This window comes from Taeniopygia guttata, chromosome 2 (assembly GCF_048771995.1).
Source record: "Taeniopygia guttata chromosome 2, bTaeGut7.mat, whole genome shotgun sequence".
In the NCBI taxonomy this organism is placed as follows: Eukaryota; Metazoa; Chordata; class Aves; order Passeriformes; family Estrildidae; genus Taeniopygia; species Taeniopygia guttata.
This window is the reverse complement of record NC_133026.1, coordinates 130,995,259-131,016,647: the sequence shown is the minus strand read 5'-3', so window position 1 is coordinate 131,016,647 and position 21,389 is coordinate 130,995,259. Positions and strand designations below refer to the sequence as shown.

Here is a 21,389-nt window from a genome sequence, read left to right as displayed (position 1 = left end):
GACTCTGCAACAGGGGACTTGTGAGGTGGGATATGCCAAAGACAAAAAGTGTTGGGAGTGGCAGGGAGATAGGAATTCTGATTTGGGGAGAGAGAAGCAGGTGCTAATAGGGTGGAAAAAAGAAGGAGACATATTTGGACAAGAAACTTGTATAGGGGCCTTGAGTAGGGAAAGGTTGTTGTATATACTTAAAAAAACATTAATAACTTGTGCTTGATAAACTTGTCAGTTTGCAGTGGGTCAAGGTAATTTCCGAGACAGACAGTGGTGTTGTATATTGCTTTGTATGTCACTTTTATATAGTTTTAACGTTTATGTGACACTGTAAAGAAGCAATGACAGTTAAAATGCTGCAGACACCATTTCTTATTTTGTAGTCTTAAAGATGAATAGGACTTTTGGGGATTATTTCACCTTTGTCACTGTAAATTGCTACTACATTCTGTATTTTGTGATGGAGGTAGATTTTACAACCCTCACTCCCTCATGTTCTGGTGCTCAGGCGGCATATACCAGTTTGTGCTTTGATCAAAGAAATAAAATCTGAGCTCTATGTTTGCCATTCCTTGGAAATGCCATCTGCTATGCTTAGTATTGCACTAGCAAGGGATAACACATTAGTTGTGGCTAGTTTCTTGAAGTAATTTGTGAGGACAACACAGTGGCATATAGAATAAAAGGTGATAGTCGCTTTTTTGTCTTTTGTGTTTAGACATACAAAACTTTCTTCCCATCATATCTGATGTCTGAATTGACTGTGAGGCAAGTGATTTTAACAGTCTGCTGCCATCTCTGATAACAGTCCTGGTATTAACAAGGATAAGGAAAACCTTGCTAGTGTGTTTTTTTAATTTTAACTGGAAACAATTCTTTCCAATCTATATTTAGCTTGATGTCTACTTTTTTCCATGCCCAAAACCATGTCTACTTTTTGAACCCACTGGTACAGTTGGAGAAAACCCTTCTGAATTGTGAAGATGAATTTACAATGCTGTCACTGTGACACAGAATTTGAAGGACACTTTGGAAGAAGAGAAACCTTACGCTTCCCCCTTTTGCTCAGACAAAGAAAGTCCATCTCTCTGACCAAAGCATGAGGTTGCACTATCTGCCAGAGGAGCTATGACAGTAGTATTCTCAGAACTGAAGAGATTTCTTACAATTGCCACACCACTTTCCTGAGCAAACTCAGGAGATTATGGTCACTGTGGAATTTAGGAATGCTTCAATGGTACTGCATTCTTTTAGGTTATTTAAACTTAGGCTGTTTAAACTTATGGTTTGATTTTTCAGAACCTAAACCAGAACAAGACAACTCTCCCAATCAAATTCAGTGGTTAGTTGTTGGATTACTCCCAGCTTTTCAGAAATGGGGTAACTGAGAGGCATTTTAAAAGATTCTATTCCATTATCAGTCTTGATAAAGGGTGAGACATAAGAGATGTAAAACTCAATGCCATTCTATCAGAAGCCAACCCATTTCCTGGTTACAATGCCTTATAAATGTTTTTCAGCCTATTATTTTGCCACACTATGCTGCTAATACAAATCACCTGTATTTTTACTCCACATGGTCCTGCTACAATGCATCTTTCACCATTCTAATTTTCTAAAATATCTGGCCTTTTTACAAGGCCATAGTTTGAAACTTGTTGAAACTTGTTTCTAGTTCAATCTCTCTTTCAACAATGTCATCTCTATTCCATGGCCTTCCTAAGTCAGCACACCTTACCTCAGTGTTTGCATACAGATGTACAAGACTGTGTGAACTTTCTGCAAGATTTTGAGTATTCCTTACAAATACATTTCTCACAGTTAGTGGGCTCACCTCTGCCTGATTTTTCTGTCCTCACTATCCCATTGTGCAGCTGGTCCTGCAAATATTGTCTGCATTTTCTGTTGGTGCTACTTCTGCCCTCTTGCAGAGAAGATGTAGAGAAGCCACAGCAGACAAAAAGAAACCCAAACGTCAAGCCACATAGGGTTTTTCCTCCTTATGTATTATTGATAATGAAAATTCCACGGAGCTCAAGTCTGCTCTTGTCAGAAGCCTTTACAGAGCATCCTACAAGACTGGTGTTTTCACTAGAGGGCAGGATGTATAGATATTTCCTAGAAAAACAAAAGAACTCTATTAGCCTGGAAAAAAAAAAAAACCAAAACAAAAAACCAAAAAAAAAAACCCCAACAGATCCCATAAAAATATGTATTTGTGATGCTCATGAGTAATGTTAACTCAGAGAACACAGTGCTCACTGTACAACAGAATTTGAGAATTGAGTAGTAAAGATCTGGAATAACATGGCAGATGCCTTGCATTAGAGAATAAATGTATGACAGTAGTAAACAGTCTGTTTTATTACCTTTTTACATTTCTTTGAACCTTAAGAAACTCATAAATTCACATGCTGGAATATTAGAGTGGAGTGGTTATATCTAATTCTAAATGAGCAGTTAAATGGGACATAGGAGAAAATTTTAAAGTAGTTAAGTTACATTAATAGGTATTGAACACTTCTTCCTTATTCATGCTAATGTTTAGTGAAGCTTCTGACTTTGTTTTTGAAGATTACATTATATGAGGGGGGTCTGTTGAGATAATCTATAAAATATTTTTACCCTATTTTTCTTTCAAGACTGTGTTGATGAAGCTCTGTCTGGTAAGTTTTACATGGTGCTTAACTTAGCCCTCCCTTGGATTTTTGTTGTTGTTGGCTGCAGTGACTGAATCTGAAACCTGAACAAGGCTTGCATGATCCTGCTGAGGTTAAAAGACCCATCTGGTCTGATAAATTCCCTTGAGTGCTCTCCGCCTACATCTTAGAAAGTCTGGTAGTGGGGAACAAAGTCTGTCGAGAGAGTGGTGTAGGGATAAGACTTTCACATATGAAATATCCCTATGAGTTTACAAGTCACATAGCAACTTTACCACATGGGAACTATTGGGTGTGTATTCTAGGTAGGCATTTAATCAGATGGCCATACCTACATGAAACAGTTCTTAATTTACAGATCATATGCTGAGTTTAACATAGGACAGGAAGTTCTCTTGTTACACTTATAAACAATGTCTCTAGCTTACTTTCCTTTATATCATTATGTGTTTCTTTTCTTAATGGTCAGTAACTGAAGTTTGACCACAGTGTTATTAAGCAAGCTGTAAATCAGGGTTGTGAGTGCCTTTATGATCATAAATGTGAAGAGGCTTTTGGGTCCTCATTGATCGGCTGATGTCCAGTTTCCCATGTGGGTGGGTATGTGGGTGAGGCAGGATCCAGGCCTGTGACTGGGATAGGCTCAGGCCACATCAGGACAGTGAATGGTCTTTGCTGTTGACTGGAGCATTGCAGTTATCTAGCTTTTTTTGGTCTATTCATTGGCATAGAGATGTTAGTGCTCTTCTGTGTCGGAATCTGAGGGTATTGGTGATTCCGAGATTGTAGAAAGTCTGTGTCTTTCTGCCCCGTTGCCAAAGAAGAAGCCATAATTCGTCTGTGCTGGTTTCAAGGTTGTTTATTTTTGCTTATCTATAACATGTTCTGCTGCCCTGCCGCAGGTCTGTCCTGCAGGGCAGCGTGCGGGGCTCTGCCCCTCAGTGGGATGGTACAAACATTATATACCAGAAATTACGTGTACTATATTTACAATAATGTGCCAATATCTATCATCTACGTTGAACAGTGTGTCCCCAGCCTAAACCAATAGAAAAATGCCAACATCACCAAGAACATGGAGATAAGGAAGAAGAAGGAGGAAGAACAGGATCAGGCCCACTTTCCTCCATCTTAGAACTCCTGACCCCCATGTACAAAGTAAAACCCCCCTGTACAGGTACTAAAACCCCCTTGTACAATACTAAAAAATTTTTCCCTCTAATTTGTGACTACTTTTACTATACCATCTAACGCTCTGTGACCGCTTGTTCCACCTTCAAAGTTGGTAATTCATTCCATGGTTCAAACTCAAAATCACAGCTGTTTTCAGCTGCTTGCCAGGGTCTAAAATGCTTTTGACCAAGGCCTGGAACCTCTGAAAATGTCTGAGGGACATTTTGAGTTCCGACACTTCTGAATGTTTTAAAATGAAGGTCCTGTTACTACTGGACTTACTAAGGAGCTCAGGCTTACTTAGTGAGAGAGTAACTTTACAGTCTGTGCCTATTTTATTTATTATTCCCTTCCTCTCTTCATTCTGCTTTGAAAGACATCTCTGAGTACACAGTTGGCAGTTACTACATCTCAAAAGTATCTTGCAGTGCAGTTCCAGATGTATTATTTTTGCTTTGTATTGTGATATGATCAGATGCACAGGAGAATAGAAAAGTTTTTCAGTTGATTACATTTCTATGTATCTTTGATAATCCTCACAAATACATCAAGTCCAAAGGTAACCCACAATCAACTGCCAAAAAATGTTTAGATACTCACAGGCCTAAAAAGGTATGTTTAAATGTTCTGCTGAATAATGTTATCAGCTTAGAATTAGATGATTACGGATTTTTTTAAAAAGTAAGCAGAAAACTAGTGATCTTTGAAGAGTGACATGCTTTTCTTGCTGTACATTGACATTTTACACACCGAGTCTGGTGATCTGTTCCAGAAAAGCAGCAGTCCTGGAAGTTTCCATCCCTGTGTCCCGTAACATCTATCATGCTTAGCTGTGTTTTGAGTGAAGGCTATCCTAGAAGACCATAATCTCAGGGAGTAGAGATGTTCTGTAAAGAGCAGAGCTTAGACTGTTCTGTGAGCTTGGACTCAGAGAAGTGAGGAAGATAACTAGCTTGTCACCTTACTTTACTCCAGAATCTGTATTGTTTTTCTTCTCTAAGAGCACATTGCTAGCCAGCAATAACTGATACATGAAAATAGTTGAGCTATTTCAGTAGATTTCACCAAATGTTTCTGTGGTTTTTTCTTTTCCTAGTGGTGAAAAAGTGGCAGAACTTGAACTTGAAGGAGTTGCACTGTTAGCTTGGGATCAGAAAGTGGTGAACAAGAAGCTTAAGTGAAACTACTAAGATGCATGAAAACTACTATAACAGAGAAAGAAATCCCCTGAATAACTTAGTTATGAAGCCTGTAAGCTTCAGCAGCTTGACTGGTTCTTGTTTCATTTTTTTTTCCTGAGGCCAGTTTTAAATTGGAATTGACTGGTTTCTGTGGTGTTGCATGTTTTAGATATTAGCACTGTAGTATCCCTGAAGGGTCCTTTTTGTAGCTAGCTATTTATTCCCTCTCTCTTTAAGAAACTATAAAGAGGTGTTTTGTGGCTCCTTGCCTCCTAATATTTATACTTGCATGATGCAGTGGCCACAAAAAAAAAAAAAAAATACACCCATAAACAATATAGAAGAGAACTTTGAGTTCTGAGTTGAAAGCTGCCCCTCTGGGCAGAGGTGGATTACTTTTTATCTGAAGTGCTCATTTCTATACACTAATATGCATAATACCTGAGGCTATAGCTTGAGCCTTTCTTTTAGTAAGTGGCCTGGCTTAAACAGCAGAGCACTATTCCCCTTTCATTTGCTTGTTCCTTGGACTACTACTCCATTATGCTGGTGGGAGTGGTGAACTGGACTGGTGAGCTAACCTGGTTTAAAAATACTGTCTCTTTATTTTTGATTTGGCTTTAATGGTCTGTTTTTGGCCCGAGTCAGTCCCCTGGTTCTGTTTGCTGTGCTGCAAATGGTAATGCTCACTTGTGGGTGAGGATAAACCCTGGGGATGGGAGCCTGGTGCCAAGGTGCCATTTGTCAGAGTGCCCTGTGGGGGCAGTTAGTATAGCAGAGCCAGTCTAATGGCTCCCTGCTGCAGTTGTGTTCACGTCTACTTCTCTCTACAAAGAAACAGAAAACAAAGAAATCTCTTTTTGCTTGCTTAGTGAATTTTATTGGTTGCAGCAGATGAATGAATGGAGTGGAAGGGGAAGAACAGACCATGTCTTTTGGTGGCAGCAAGGAAAGGTGCACAGAAACCTGTTTTTTGATGCTGGTAACTTGTCTGGTTTAAATCTACTGCATTGGAGCTCAGCCTCTACATATCTTTCTGTTTCCCTCTATGTGCCTTTACAAACTGCAGTACTAGCTGTCCAGCAAAAGAACTGTGTGCTTCTCAGCTGTGGCAAACTGTCTGAGGAGATAATTCTCCATCCAGCACTGCTCCAAGCCCAGGAGAGGAAATGGGGCTGTCTGGGTGCAAGACCCAGCGGAGGGCGAGTGATACGTCCGTACTGGCCATGGAGCCTGCACTGCTCCAGTTGTAAGGTTGTGGAGATTTACCCAGGTTGCTTTAAATCAAAGGGCTCAGGCCAGCTGTGCCCCTGGCACCCGGAGTGTTCAATTGCTTTGCTCCTGCACAGAGCTCAGCCTGATGCAGCTCCACAGTGGTTGGCTGCAGCGTGGCGGCGGCTGCTCTAGGAGCCTTACCACCTACTGTACAGAGAATCCCAGAGTTGTTTAAGAAAAGGAGGAAAAAGTGTTAGTTCTACATTGTAACAATGTTTGGTACCACTAAAACCAGCGGAGAGATTGGATAATCTGACCCCAGTTTATTTCTATTTTGCTACAATGTGTAAAGAATGAGTACAAAACGCACTTCAAGATTACATCTGTGGTTTGGTTTGGTGTTTTTTAATCTGGTAAATAATGAAATCTTTCTGGATTGCGCTTCCATTTTATTTAGCTGAAAAATTCAAACAGCCATTCAACAGAAGAATTTCTTCATGTTTATTACTTTTTTTTCCCTTGGCTTTTAAAAGTTGTATGGATCCTTCTTTCAATACACAGCTGATGGATTGTAGAATTTCACTGAACTTGTTACATACATAGATAAAACTGAAAGGACTTTTTGTAATCTTAAAGATTACCTTTCCCACATTAATTTAATCTTTTATACGAATTCTTGACATATTTATAAATGGTTCTTGTTGGCACTGATTTGTGCCACTTCTCTAAGTGCTGGATATAGTTATTGTTGATAGGGGTCATGTTGGTGTTTTGGGGTTTTTCTTATTCAAACCGTTGTATTAGAGATTCTAACTCACCTATGGCTTATGCATGGGAAAAATATTTCACAAAAAGGACACATTTAGGTATCTAGCCACTGTATTTTCAAAGTGATGTATGTATCCTAATGTTCCCAATATGTAGGCACTCTGTCATCATATAGGAGCATGTAGGTGATCTGTAGGTTTGTTGAGTTGTACATCTACACACAGCTTTGGAAACAATTGACTCATGAGAAAAGAACAGTGTAGGGTGAACTTGTCTTAAAATCAAAAGCTTTGTTTAAAAACCAAAATAAGCTTTCTATTTCTATGTGTTTCTGTATGTTTGCTGATTTTTTCTGCTATTTTTAAGAATTATTTTAAGGCAGTCCAGGAAGTTAAGAGGAACTGGGTTAAAACAACAGACGAGCAGATGCAGGAACTTCAATTTCTACAAAAAATGTAAACAAAGCAAAGGTAAAACAGTATTTTAAAAAACAATCAAACCAGATCAAAGATGTGGGGTTTTTAAAGACGTGAAACTGGGGGCTGTGATTTCAAAAACAGAGCTTGGTTTTGTGGGGTCATTTGAGCTAGAGACCCAGGTCTCCCATCTCCTGGTCAGATACCGAACCACCAAATAGAAAGGGAGATTCCTATCTCTGTTAGCATGTTTTTAAAATCCCAACACAATGAGTTGTATCTCAAGGGCTAGCAAGAAATATTTGATTGAATGCTATTCCTCTCTCCAAAACTCAGGTGCAAAAGTTTGTCATTCAGTTTAGGCAACCAGATGAAAATTCAGACTGCTGGGTCTGTTGTTCAAAGTATCTCTTACTTGTTAGTTTTATCTCTTACTATTATCTTATCCGGTAATCATCCAAAAGACCTATCTCATCATATCCTGTTAAAAAAAAAAATCAAATTTCTTACTGTTCTTTGGTACAGCTACCAATTTGAGATTTGAGAAATGCAGTTCTATGGTATATACAGCTTGATGTTTGATCATTGTATTTGTGATTATCCAGAAGAAAGCTGCTCAGCTGACATCCAGGTTGCCAATGATGAGATTAGCTACTGCATGATGTTGCCTACTAACCAAATTAGAAGTCAGCTTTAAAATCAACAGGTTAAGAATTTGGCAGGTTACTTTTCTTGTGAATACTTCACTGACTTTGTGTCTACATTCACTTCTTCTTCATGAAAAATAAGGTTAGAAGGTCTGGGGAGAAGGGGATGGTGTGTTTTAAATCTCTTCCACTTGCCCATATTCTCCTCCAAACCTATTCTGAAACATATTCCCTTGGCAGCCTTTACAGCAGTGAAACATTTTGCTGTACTCTGCTGTTTTCTCCCTTTCTTAGCATTCCAGGTCATGCTTTTCCTGCCCTTTTCCTTTCTTTTTGGAGGTAGAGTTGTCAGAGTTTTGTGTGGGAGCAAAATAACTGCTTTAGCCAGCTTTATGCTTGCAAAGACTCCCCCTTCCTACCTCCCACTTGCTCCCTCCCACAGAGAAAGTGTTCTAGTAAAGCTGTTTTATTTGTATACTGTATAAAATGAACCTAATTGAGTGATTCTGATTTAAGTCTACTCCCTCTGTTCATTGGCTGGAGGGTTTTTGTTTGGTTTTTCTGTTTGTTTTTCTAGGGTATACTAAGGATGCCAAAAAAGACATATTGGAGCTCCGATTTGAGTACAATGACTCAGGCACATGAAACTGGATCATTTTGTACACAAAACAGGTTATTTCTCAATCCTTTCAGGAAAGGATCAGAGTAAAATGTAATCTTACAGGGTTAGTCATGCTGAGGCTGGGCCGTAAGGAACTGCAGCTGGTTTGATGCACTATAAAGATATTAAGAACAGGGTAGAATTAACTGAGTCAAGAAAATGATAGTTCAGTAGTTAGGAACTGTAATTTTCTCCTGGAAAAAGAATAGAAGAGTCAAGTATGCAGTTTTGAAAAAAAATCAGAAAGTTCTCTGGTTTGTCGTTTTTAGACATTTGTGTTCAGTAGCTGTGTGAAGAAAATGGTGTCAGAACAGATGATGAAGGCAGCCAAAGGCCAAGAAATGGTGAGCAGGTGTGTTGGTATAGGAATTTGTATTTAAAATGAGATAAGGCTGCTACTCTATCACACCTACAGCTGTGCTGAGAGAAATACCATTGAGGAAAAGTATCTTGCACATTCCAAAATTTCAGTCCAGAATTAATTGACTAAAAAGCACATCTTTGCTCAGTTTTACTGAAATAATTTTCTGAATGTTAGCAGGTTTATCATCACAGCTTTAGTAATATGTTTTACATTCTCTGTCCTTGACTTGGACTTTTTCTGAGTATGATAAAGGATATAGATAGTATAATTTTTTGTATGTTCTGCACTACCCTGTTGTACCCATTTCTGCCTTTCAGTTTTTCCCTGCTTCACTTGCTTGCTTCATCTGCCACCATGTTAGGCCAAATGACATCTGTGACATTCACACTGAGAAAATTTTTTATTTTAAATAGAAGTGTTAATAACTAAAAGTCTGATTTGTAGCTAAAATACTTCTTTTGTTTGGGCTTTTCAGGATGGAATTATGTTTAGATATTTGATATTTTAAAAAATAATTTCCAGCATTAGAAATGTCTTTATTTAACCTTGTGATATCTAAAGACTTTGTCTACCAACTGAAAATGTCTGAAGAGGAAAAAAGAAAGACCATGTGTAATCTTCTAGGCCCATGCTGATTAGAGCGAGCAGTGAGGCAATGAACAGCACATTATTTCATAGCGTTAAACTGTAACTGATGCAGGAGAAAAGACCAATTTTAATCTTGGGAAAGACTGGATCTCTTTATTTCTAAATTTATTTGTAACAGAAGCAAACTTTTAATTATGAAGATTAGCATTCACTATGTAACTAATCAGTGTGGATAGTAGCTTGTATTAAAACAGAGAATTTTGAGATAATGGCCACTCTGCCAGTTCATTTCTTATACTGTTGCTGCTGGGTATAACTCAATACTGATTTGCTCAGCATATTTTGTTACAGTACTTACAAGAGCATTTCAGGTTATTCTCAACTTGCATTCGTCAATCTGTTCTGGAGATCAAGATGTCTAAATAGATGAAAACCAGTAAGAAATACAGCATCCAAAAAAAAAAAAAAAAAGTTAGTGAGTGAGAAATAAGAGTCCAAAATGTAAATACAGTGTGTTCTTGCTTGTGTTGTTTAGCCCAACCACTGCTTTTCTGGTTAGGTGAACTTCTAAAAAATTTAGTAAGAATTTCTTCAGGTAGAAAAAGCAAGAAAATTTAAGTTTTTTGGAGGATAAAGAGGGTAAAAAATATGTCTGAATAAAAAAAAATATTTTAGTTTGATGGTTCAACAACTTGCTTCATTTTATTTGCTTATTGCAAGTGTTTCTTGGCACATTTGAATGACACATTTTAAATTTACAGAAAGATAGAATGTGTATGGAGATCAAGTATGTGTATCTGCATGCACCTGCTGATATATTTTACAGACTTGTTCTTAGATTCCATACTAGGATTGTTTGTGCATTTGTTTTTTCCCTCTGGTGGGGAATCATACCCATTTGGAAAATCTTATTCATACACATCATAAATAATATTCATTCATACATTCAAAAATCATATTCATACACAGACATTCCCATCACATAAAAGATGCAAGGAAGTTCATTTGCAGGAATTAGTATCCATTGCTGATAGTTCCTGAACAGCTAAATAACTAAAAGATGTTGCTCTTTCAAGTCATTAGTTGAATGAAAGGGAACAACATAAAGTCAATTAAAATAAATACCTCTACTACAGCATGTGATTGGCTGAAGAAATATATTTCTAAAATCTTGATCTGAAGTCAGAAAAAATATGATGCTGCTGTACCTTCAGAAGCCTTAAAACCAATCACTAACCACTGTTCAATAAGCAAATCGATTAAACTGTGTGGTGGGTTCTCTTGCCTCTTTCTTCAAAGTGTTCTGTACTTGTTACTGCTGGAGATGTGAGTCTAGGTTAGGTGTGGCCTCCAGCATTCACAAATAACTTGCAAATGATATTAAGAGAGACAGCATCTTCTGACTAGAATTGCACCCGTACTGGAGACTGAAGGATGTGGTTTAGTGGCTTTGCTGTGTGAAGCTTTAGCAAGGACTAAGTTCCATGGCAGTCTGGGCTTGAAGCCATTGGTCTGACCTGAACATATTTAAAATATTTTTTTTTGTGAGAAGAAAAGCCTTGGATAGGGCAAGAGAAGTTCATTGAGCTTAACAGCTGTGTTTGGTTGCTGATACAAAACTCTGTGAGCTGAAGAAACTAAAGCTAGTAAATGGAATAGAGCTGTTAAAGCAAGTGCCAGTATGCTCTCATGTTAAACAGTGATAGCATGGAATGGTATGTGTCATTTATATGACAAATTTGAAGTGGTTTATGTCTTCATACACCAAGCTGTGTTTTTAGAGAATTAATACCAAATCTTACAACCATGCTTAGCTAGCTTCTAAATGCTGTGATCACAATGTTCTTAAGGATTTTCTCTACTATTTCTCTACTTTTTTTTTTTCTTTTTTTTTTTTTTTGAGATGCTTGTAAAATGTAGTAAAAGTTTTGGACATTCTCATTTGAAAAAGCATTGACTGAATTGGGTCTTTATAATTTTGGCATTTGCATCCCCAAGAGTATTATATATCTTTGCTCTGAGTTGGAGAAAAGTTTAACTGATGCTGTTGAAAGATTCAGAAAACTTACTGCTGACTCATGAAAAGAAAAACATAACTTTTATTTTGTTTCTGATACTGTAGGAGTACATGATACTACTATCTTAGCATAACAGCCTGAAAATTCTTGTCTGAATACACAATCTAGTGCAGCAGTAAGATTTAAAAGGAAAATGAAGAAACTTAGGTGGACTTTGCAGATAGTGAGGCTGTGTTGTAGAAGTGTCTGCACCTAGGCAATTCTGCAGTGATGTGTTGTTTTAGAAATCTTGAAACAGGCATGAAATAACTTCTACAGAGATAATGTATGCAAAACCTGGTTCCAGCTTCCTAATGCCTTGATGCTAGTTACTGCAGCATGTAGCATAGCTTCATGACAGACACTTTTATTAGATTTTCAGGACATTTACTTTATAATCATATATCAAAAAGATGAATCAGTGCCGTAAGTTTTCCTAAAACAACTGTAGATACAGGCAATGGAATAGTATAATTTACCTATTATACCTGCCAGATGATATGGTATTCAGAAGCTTCAGACTGTACTGGGTACCCTTTAGGAAAAGCAGAGCTGAAAGTAGCATTTATGCAGTTGTTATGGTTAAAAGATATGTGATTAGCAGAAGTCAATCTAATTCAGAAGGCCTATTCAGCAGCTGAAGCACCTGCATATATGCCCTTGTGGTCACTATAATGCCAAAAAACATCCATATTGGCACATTTGGAACTGCTGTTCAGTCCAGACATACAGTACATTGTAATAAACCTTAGAGCAGGTTTATGTTCTTGTGTCCCATTCCAGCAGGAAAAAAATTATTTCTATTCTCTCTGAAATATCCTAAAAAGATCAACCTGAACTGTATTATGTGAGATTTTCTAGCTTGTTTGTATTTACCTATAATTACTGAAAGGCATATGCCCTTCTACCTGTTTATTTGTTCCACTGCATGTAGTTCATTTGTATCTCAATTTTTTCCTTGTATCTCAAGGAAAAGATTTTTAGTTACGCCAAATGAAGATGACTGTGTATTTGAGAAAATAAGAGAAGAGGACCTTAATAATTTATCTTAGAAACTGTCTTTCAAAATGGATTGCCTGAAAATAATAAACCCATTGTTGAAGTCTTGAACTATAAAGAAAACAAATGCCACAAAACCAAAACAAAAACCATAAACAAACAATAACAAAAAACCAAAACAAAAAACCCCCACAAACCAACCAAAAACCTTCACTGTCATTCCTTGTCTGTGCACTGTTCTTTAGAGTTTTTACAAATCTAGTTACTAGTGAGAGTGAATGCTGAGATTATGTTTTTTTATTTTGTTTTCTGTTTCCCCAAACAGTGTTTGAGCAGAAAGGGGACAGCTGACAGGAAAAGGTGCTACTCTATTAGCAAGGAAAAGTATTTACATATCAACTTGTAATGTTTCTGTGAGTGTCTATAATTAGTGTGATGGTTGAGCAGGCTATTGCCACCTAGGCATTGCCTGGGAAAGGCATACATTTCCTCTGATCCTTCCAAGCAGACCAGACTGTTGTGGTTCACTTACTGACCTGCTGAGGTATCATCCATAAAAAAAAAAAAAGCTATATTGATATTTTGGGTGAAGTCCAATAACTTCAGCCCCCACGCTTTCTCCTCTCTCACCCCCACTTCCATTCACATATACCCAGAGAACCTTGGTGCTGAGATGAGGCAGGGACAAAGGCACTGTATTTTTCCCTGAATTTTTAGCTTTCTGATTTTTGTGGTTGTTATAGGGATAGCACACACAGCAGCGTCAAAATCACAGAATCACTTAGGTTGGAAAAGATCTCTGAGATGAGTCCAACCTTTACCGGAGCACCACCCCGTCAACCGCACCACGGTCCGGTCTTTAAGCCTTTAAACACCTCCAGGGCTTCAGCCTCTCCCACCTCCCTGGGCAGTGTCTAATCGCCCTTTCTGTGAAGGAATTCCTCCTAATGTCCAACCTCAACCACTCCTGGCACAGCCTGGGGCAATGTCTCCTTGTGCTGTCCCTTGTTACCTGGAGAAGAGCCCGACCCCCCCGGGCTCAGCCTCCTCTCAGGGCTCTGCAGGGAGCGGGGCGGTCCCGGCCGAGCCTCCTTTGCTCCAGGCTGAGCACCCCCAGCCCCATCAGCCGCTCCTGCAGGACTTGTGCTGCAGACCCTTCACAGCTCCCCGGCCTTCTCTGGGCTGCTCCAGCTCCTGAATGTCCTTCCTGAACTGAGGGGCCCGGAACCGAGCCCAGCACTCGAGGGGTGGCGTCCCCAGAGCCGAGTACGGGGGCGATCGCGGCGGAGGGCACGGAGCGCCCGGCGGCCTCCGCCCGGCAGGGGGCTCCCGCGCCCGCCCCGCCGCTCGCTCCGCCCGGCCGCGCGCGCCCCCCGAGAGCCGCGCGCAGGTAGGGCGGGAGCGGGGCCAGGAGCCGCGGGGCCGGGCGGAGCGGGGGGCTCGGCAGGGCACGGCGGGGCACGGCGGGGCACGGCCGGTGCTGTCACCCCCACAGGCCTGAGCCGGGCCTGGGGAGGGACCGGGACGGCCCTGGGCAGAGCCCGGCCCGGAGCCGGAGAGGTGGAGCGCTGTGGTGCCGTTCGGTGGGAGAGCAGCGGGAGCAGTGCCAGCCTCAGGGGAGGGGAGGGGACGCGGCCGCCCTGCTGACGGGGCGCTGGTAAGTGTGCGGCTCTGAACGTGCTTTCTGGGAGAAAACAAGTGGAGCTGAAATACGTATTTTAACCTGCTGTCATAACTGTCTTTGATGAAGCAATTGCTGTGTTTACACGGAGTAGTTCCCTTTTTTATTTTCTAGACCCCACTAAAGCTGCTGCACGTTGTTATTGTGGTGAAAAGGTAGCCATAACACCTGAATTGTGGACAGAATAGGGAAGTAACTAGAAATAAACTATGGTGGGTAACAATTAATCGAAAATCCATCAAATCTGAGTATCAGAGGATATAAAATTAGTACTTTGAAGATCAGTCTTGAGACCAATCTTATTAAATATTTAATAGAGGTCTTGATGTAGCAATTAAACCTTTACCGTCTTAATTTGATAGTGATGGGGAGTTGGGAGGCACTGACAATTATGGAAGAGGGTTATACAGAAAAAATTGGGTAATCCTGAGAACTAGGGTATGAAATAAGTTTAATAATAATTTAAAGAATGAGGGTTTAGAGTTGTAACCTTGCAAGCAAAAAAATTGTAGAAGAAATTCTTACCAGTTGAAAGCAACACAAAACCAAAGAATGTTAGGTAGTTACAAGATATTGAACTGCAGAAAAAGTAAATGCTTACTACAGTGATCCAGTTAAAGGAGTCACTATTATCCATTAACAGAACTCTAGAATTCTTTGTATAATGTTTTAATCATTCTCAAAAAAACAACTGGAACAGAAACAGGAAGATATGCTGAGGTCAAGTAGGGAAATTAAAAGTCTGTTGGAAGAGGCATTTGGCTTTTTTTAATTTTGCAGAATAATTGTAATTTTGCTTTCTGTTTAACCACCAAGGTAAGCACTGTGAGGGAAATAAATTGAGCTAAATGATCATGTTAATACATGAATAATTTAACATAGATTTTGACGTTAATAATATATGAAAATTTCTAACCACTGGAGAGCACTGATATTCAGGACCAGCCTTCAAAAAAATCAAGGAAGAGCAAAAACAGAACACTTACTAGATAGAATGTGACTAATTTGTAAAAATATTATTTTTGTTTGCTGCAGCAGAAGTCTAAGTTTAGTGTTAGCTGTAGACTATAGATCATTTTTTTCTTTTTTGCTTGTTTGTGAAATAGGTTATCAGCAAGAATTTGTTAAATTGTTTTCTAGAAGAAAAATCTTTATAGTAATGTTTGTAGTCTGAACAGTAGAGTTGGTGACAATCAGGAAATGACAATGGCTAATTGCTGGCTTTTTTGTGTCAAGGAAAAGGTATGACAAGTAAGCTGAGATGAGTTGAAGGTTGAAGTGTAGTGTGTGCATCTGCTGTCTTTTTACCAGAGCTGTGTGAGTTTGCAAGAGGGGACTCTATAATACAGTTCTGATCTGTAATCAGTGACACATTTCCTCTCTGCAGGTTTTGGTGTCCTTTAGTTAAAGTTGTCTCATCAGCAAGAGTGAGGGATTTGAAGCAATGCTTTAAGTTAATTGTGTTATCTCACCTCACATTCTTTTGAACTTAATGTTTGAGCACATGTGGCCTTGAAGTCCGTCTGCAGCTCAGGATCTGCATTACTTGGTTGTCCAAGGAGTGAACTACTACTAGAGGCACTTCTAGGGATTTGGGTATGCTGGAATTTTGAGGGCTGCCACTTTTTTCTTTTGGTCAGTCTGTCAGTTCATATCTCCCCACATGATCTGAAGTTGTGGATGTTCCTCTTCCAGAGCAGATAAGTTAATAAGCACATAAGATATTTTAGAATATTGGTTTATACTTGTATTGGTTTATACATGTTATGTAAACTATATGATCCCTGAAACATTGAGCTTTCTAGAGAGACCGCCCATAGAATGCTGTTAGAGTAGGCAACAGGCCTGTCTTGAGTGCATGGGCTTGTTCCACCAAATTTCCATTGTGAGTGTTTATTGTGTTTGTAAGTCAAGAGCACAGATACCGAAATGGTCAGTTTTGTTGTGGTTTACTTTGCTATTTAAAGATGATACTTACTAAATATGTGGAAAAAAAGGTTTTATCTTGTGCAGTCCTGTGGGAAATTTATAGAGTGTCCCTCACTGCAGCCTTGTCTGTACTTACAGGACTTAGATTCTAGCTTTCATTCATGTATCAGCACCACTTTTCCAAGTGGCATTTTTTCTTTTACTTTATCAGTACAATTTGATTGGCTGAGTGGAACAGAGCTGCTTAAACACCAGTTTCGTCAATCAGCAAATTTCTGACATCCAAGTAATGCAGCTACATACATCAGCTGAATTTTATAATATAAACTCAAAGGCATAAATCCTGTAATGCTCATTGATGATAATCTTCAGCATGCTCAAGACCTCTTAGAGTGTCTGACCAGCAGTAGTGGATGGTGACAGAAAAAGGGCAGCAGGACAATATCAGCAATGCCTTGGGGTATATGAGTTTCCCATGGGTGGTGTAAAATGCTTGTGAGTCTTCTTCACCTTGGAGTTTTTTATCCAAAGAAGAATATGCCTGTCCGTGTTATGTGTTAGTACCTTAGGGGCTGGTTCTCTCTGAGAATGGCTACATCTTCAGAGTTTTGCTACATCCAAGACTCATCAGCTTTTACTCGGGGTTACTGAGTAGGGTTGTAGATATAGGTGTTGTGGATCTTCAGGAAGCATTAAAGGATTTTCAGGAGAATGGATGCATATAGTACCAAAGACATTTGGTTGGGTTGAATAATTATAAAGAAGGCAAAAGGAAATTGCAAAAAAAACGAAGGAGGCAGAAAGGTGGCACATGAGCTTCAGTGTACACAAAGTAAGTTGATGACTTGGGTAAAATAATCTAAACCATGCTCACATGGTGGTGAACTCGAGACTGGCAGCCACCAATCAAGAGAAAGTGCTTGGAGTTACCATTGAATGTTCCCTGGAAACCTAAGCTCAGTGTGCTATTGCAGCCAGAGAGCCAGGAAAATGGTGACTGTCCTCGGAGAGATAGTGAGAAGAAGACAGAGGGCACCATTTTGCTGCTGTGGCTGGTGCACGCACATCTGGGGTAGTTTGTGTGGTTCCAGTCTCTGCATTGGAAGAAGGACACAGTGGGACAGGGAAGGGCATCCGAAAGGAACAAGGGGATCAACTTCCTTAAGAGGAAAGACTGAAAAGTCAAGATTGTTCACGGAGGATATTGCTGGGGCATGACCAGGGTTATGCAATGAAGGCAGTGAGTAAAGTGAGAGTTATTCATCCGGTGTTGAGGCACTGAAATGGGAGTTGCATGCTGGGGCTGTTGGGAGGTAGTTTCAGATGGATACAGGGAAGCATGACAGGGGCACTGTGGTGGTAGTGTGAGCAAATTCAAGAAGGGGTTAGAAAATAGACAAAAAGTCTGTTGAGGGGCTGATAAAAGAGCTGCTCAGGGGAGTCCACAGTGTACTGTTGTGGCTGCTGGGTGTGTCTGGAGAATGGACTGCAGGAAGCAGCCCGGTTCATGTGCTCTCCCAATGGAGGATCTCTGATGGCTGCTCTTGAAAGCAGAGCACTGGGTGAGCTGGATCAGCCTGGTTTAGTCAACTTATGATCAGTAAGACTGGAATAATTTTAGTTCTTCATAGTTCAGTTCTGGCTTCTGAACTGTTAGAATTTGCATGTACAGCCTAGAAAAGGCAGTAAGCAACAAGGTGATAGTGTTTGCCAGGACATGGGTTATAAAGATAGGGTCAGCTATGAAAAGCTGCAAAAGAACCCTGTAAAACTGAGTAACTGGATAATGCAGCATACTGGCACATGAGTTCAGTGTAAGTACAGGGATTCAGATAGCGTAAAGAGAATCCTAACTTCCCATATGAAATACTGGGCTCACAGTAATGAGTAGTATCTTGTAGTTTTGATGAATGGTCCCATGAAAATGTAACAACAGTGTTAAGCAGCAGTGAAAAAGGTAAAACAAACAGTGAATATTTCTGAGAAGCCAGTAAAAAACAATGCAAAGAATTTTGTCCTGACACTTGTTAATCTATGGTTCACCCCAAACATCTACTCTGTCTGCCTGCTCACAGAACAGAATAACAATGAGTGAGATTCAGAGAAACAAAACAAGAATGGTCATAGACACAAACCCCCTTCCCAATGAGGAATGACCAAGAAAGCTGGACTTCAAAATTCATCCTGGAAAGGAATGTCTGAGGAGGCTGTGATGAAGGCCTGTAGAATGAGTGGCTAGAAAAGAATGGGCAGAGGTGCACAGTCTGTCCTTCCTGCAGGAGAGTTGGGGGTCCACAAGGGAAGCTACCAAGCCCCTGATTCATCAAGATCAAAACATGTTGTTCTTCATGAGAACTGAGTTGGAGAACTTACCAGAGTATCTTGTGGGTATTAGAAGTATTAGTGTTGAAGAGGAGAAAGAGCAGATTCAGAAGTGGAGGCAGAGCCAAATATGTAAAAACCCCACCCACTTTAAATAGAAAAAGCAATAGTATATATGCTTGCCCTATTCTGTGTTCTTTCTGGTCTCTGCTTTTTGTCGCCATTTCAAAAATTATACTAGGCCTAAAAGGATATTTGTTGTGATCTGCTGTGGCTACTTTTATGTGGGCTCTTTTTCCACAAAACTAATAATTGATGTGGACTTTTTTTCACAGTTTCTCTTCATCCTTCCTTAAATAGAGCTTGTCAAACCTCTCTAAAGAAACATGGGTATTGCTGCTCATTGACTAGACACCGGGTTTCATGTTGAATATTGACTGAGTCTTTTACAGACGAGTTACTGCTATTCTAAAGGTAGAAGTTTCCCCTGTATATGTGATGTCTTTTGTTCTCAGGCTCAGCAGGATAAATTGATGCAATTGGTAAACATCAGTTGAGCTACCTCACTCTCAGGTTCTTATCAATTGTCTTTCATTGCATTTGTGGTCAGTTCCAGCCCCTGCGTAGATCAGGAGCTTGAAGTTGACCTGTCTGATTCTCCTCAGACTTGCCTGTTGCCCTGGGAATGCTTAGGCTTCTGATTTACTCTCTTCAGTCCCTTTAGACTGAAGTTGGGCAGTCACTAGTACTACTACATGTGTGCCTACGTGGAGAAATTTTTTGAGTCTAAGCATGGTGAAGCAACTATTTATGCAAAAGTATTATCACCATGTATATACTAGTTAGACATAAAACCTTAATAGTGTTGCCATTTCATCTTACTGTGTCACATAACATGACCACCGTGATACAGTTAAGTTTTTAAAGTCATGCTGTGTTGATATTTAAAATATTTGAAAGAGTTGATTTATCAATTTACTGTTTGTCTTTGATAAACTGATTTAGTGATTTACTGTGTGAACATGAAAATTCTGAACAGAAATATGTGTATCCAGCACTTGTAAGAGTTGGGTGTTTGACAGTGTTAGTTATCTTATCATTGGTACATTGATATAAATACATCGTTGGTATAAAAATGAACTTCAATGAACAAGCAGGGCAAGATATTTTTTCAAAGGTGAAGTCAAGCATACAGTTATATATAAACTGCTCACAAATTTAAGAGAATCTGCTTTTAAAAGTGACTTGCTTCTATTCACTAGCCACTAAACCAGATTTGATGTTGCACACTAAGGCCATGTCATCAAGGTTATGCATAACTAAGGACATACAAGTTATTTTATATATTATAAGGGAAAAAAGTAAGAAAATATTAACTGTATAGCAAGTCATTTGATGACAGGTTCTTAGTTTGCTTTATTGCTTTTATTAAGTTCTTATTTCTGATGATTACTCCTAGACACAAAGTTTTTCCCCATGTTAGTAAATATGTCATCTCAGACTTACTGTTTGTCTAGGTAAGGACTGGGTTTTTTTGTGTGGAGGTGTTTTGGATTTAGTTTTGGGTGTTTTTCAAGAAACAGGCATAAATGCATACTTTTTAAAAATTAAATACCTTTGGTTTCAGAACTCAAGCAACATACCTACGTCCTCATTTCACTAACAGAGGATCAAAGATTAAATGAGAATGCTGTTTATACTGCAGAGAAATAGCAGTTTGGATTTCAGAATCCTTTTAATAAAGTTTTATAAAACCTTATTTTCAGGCCTTTCATAATTTCCTTCCTAGAAAGATAGAAAATACCACAAATGTAGAAAAAGTGGTCTTTGTGAGTCTGGGCTTACACACTGCACCAGTATCTAAAGGGAACCTACAAGAAATCTGAAGAGGGGCTTTTTGCAGGGACATGAAATGATAGGCAAGTGGGAATGGCTCTAAACTGACAGAGTGAAGGTTTAGATTGGATATAAGGACGAAATTCTTTCCTGTGAGGGCAAAGAAAAACTGGAACAAGTTGCCCAGAGAAGCCATGTATGCCCCATCTCTGGAAGTGTTCAAGGCCAAGCTGGATGGGGTTTGGGCAGCGTGGTCTAGTGGTGTTTGAGGTGTCCCTGTCCATGGCAAGGGGCTTGGACCAGATGACCCTTTTAGGTCTCTCCCACCTCAAAGCATTCCGTGATTGTGTGCGTCCCTGCAGTCGGACAGGAATTCGGCAGTCCACGTGGTGGCAGTGTGCGTCCAGACTCCACTGCTGTTCCTGACTCGGCAGCCTCCTGCCAGCCGCAGATAGCCCCGTCAGTGGCTTTAACAGAACACTGCTCCGAGTCTGCAGCAAATTTAAACACAGACACTTAATTAAGGGTGGGACAAATTCTCTCTACTCTCTTAAAAACCAGACAATTAAACCAACAACAAAACAATATGTAGTAACCTTTAATATTTTCTTGACCAGCATATACCCTATGTGTTCCCAGCAGAAACAAAAAAGGAATTCAGGTAAAGCTTTGTGAAGATGTTGATAATTATGACCGATATGATTCAATAACTTTATATAAAAACAGATGTATTCGAACTGGCCACAATGATCAGAGAAGTAGTGTAGCTATATACTGGTTTAATTGAGCCAATTGTGGGGGAATTAAATTTACAGATTATTTGAAAAAACTGTAAATTGCCTTTTTTCCTCAATAGTTCTTGTACAGAAGATGAAAGATGAGCAGTGTTCAAAAATAC

At 39.5% G+C, this 21,389-nt stretch overlaps 1 protein-coding gene and 1 long non-coding RNA gene across 3 annotated transcripts in view; one reads left to right on the top strand and one right to left on the bottom strand.

Annotated features, from left to right (window-relative positions):
• Window positions 1–1,979: 1,979 nt before the first annotated feature.
• LOC140682456 (uncharacterized) lies at window positions 1,980–14,015 on the bottom strand. Its single transcript, XR_012054232.1, has 3 exons — window positions 13,736–14,015; window positions 10,026–10,085; window positions 1,980–2,112 (listed from the first exon to the last, which is right to left on the bottom strand). It is a non-coding gene; the product is annotated as an uncharacterized lncRNA (long non-coding RNA).
• ANKRD46 (ankyrin repeat domain 46) overlaps window positions 13,999–21,389 on the top strand; it is a 20,819-nt gene continuing 13,428 nt past the window's right edge. Inside the window, exon 1 of one of the 2 annotated variants that reach the window (XM_030266505.4) lies at window positions 13,999–14,113. The gene's annotated coding sequence lies outside the window, so the exon portion shown is untranslated. Of the gene's footprint in view, window positions 14,381–21,389 lie in introns of both variants that reach the window. The other variant, XM_002200225.7, reaches the window with a different exon arrangement.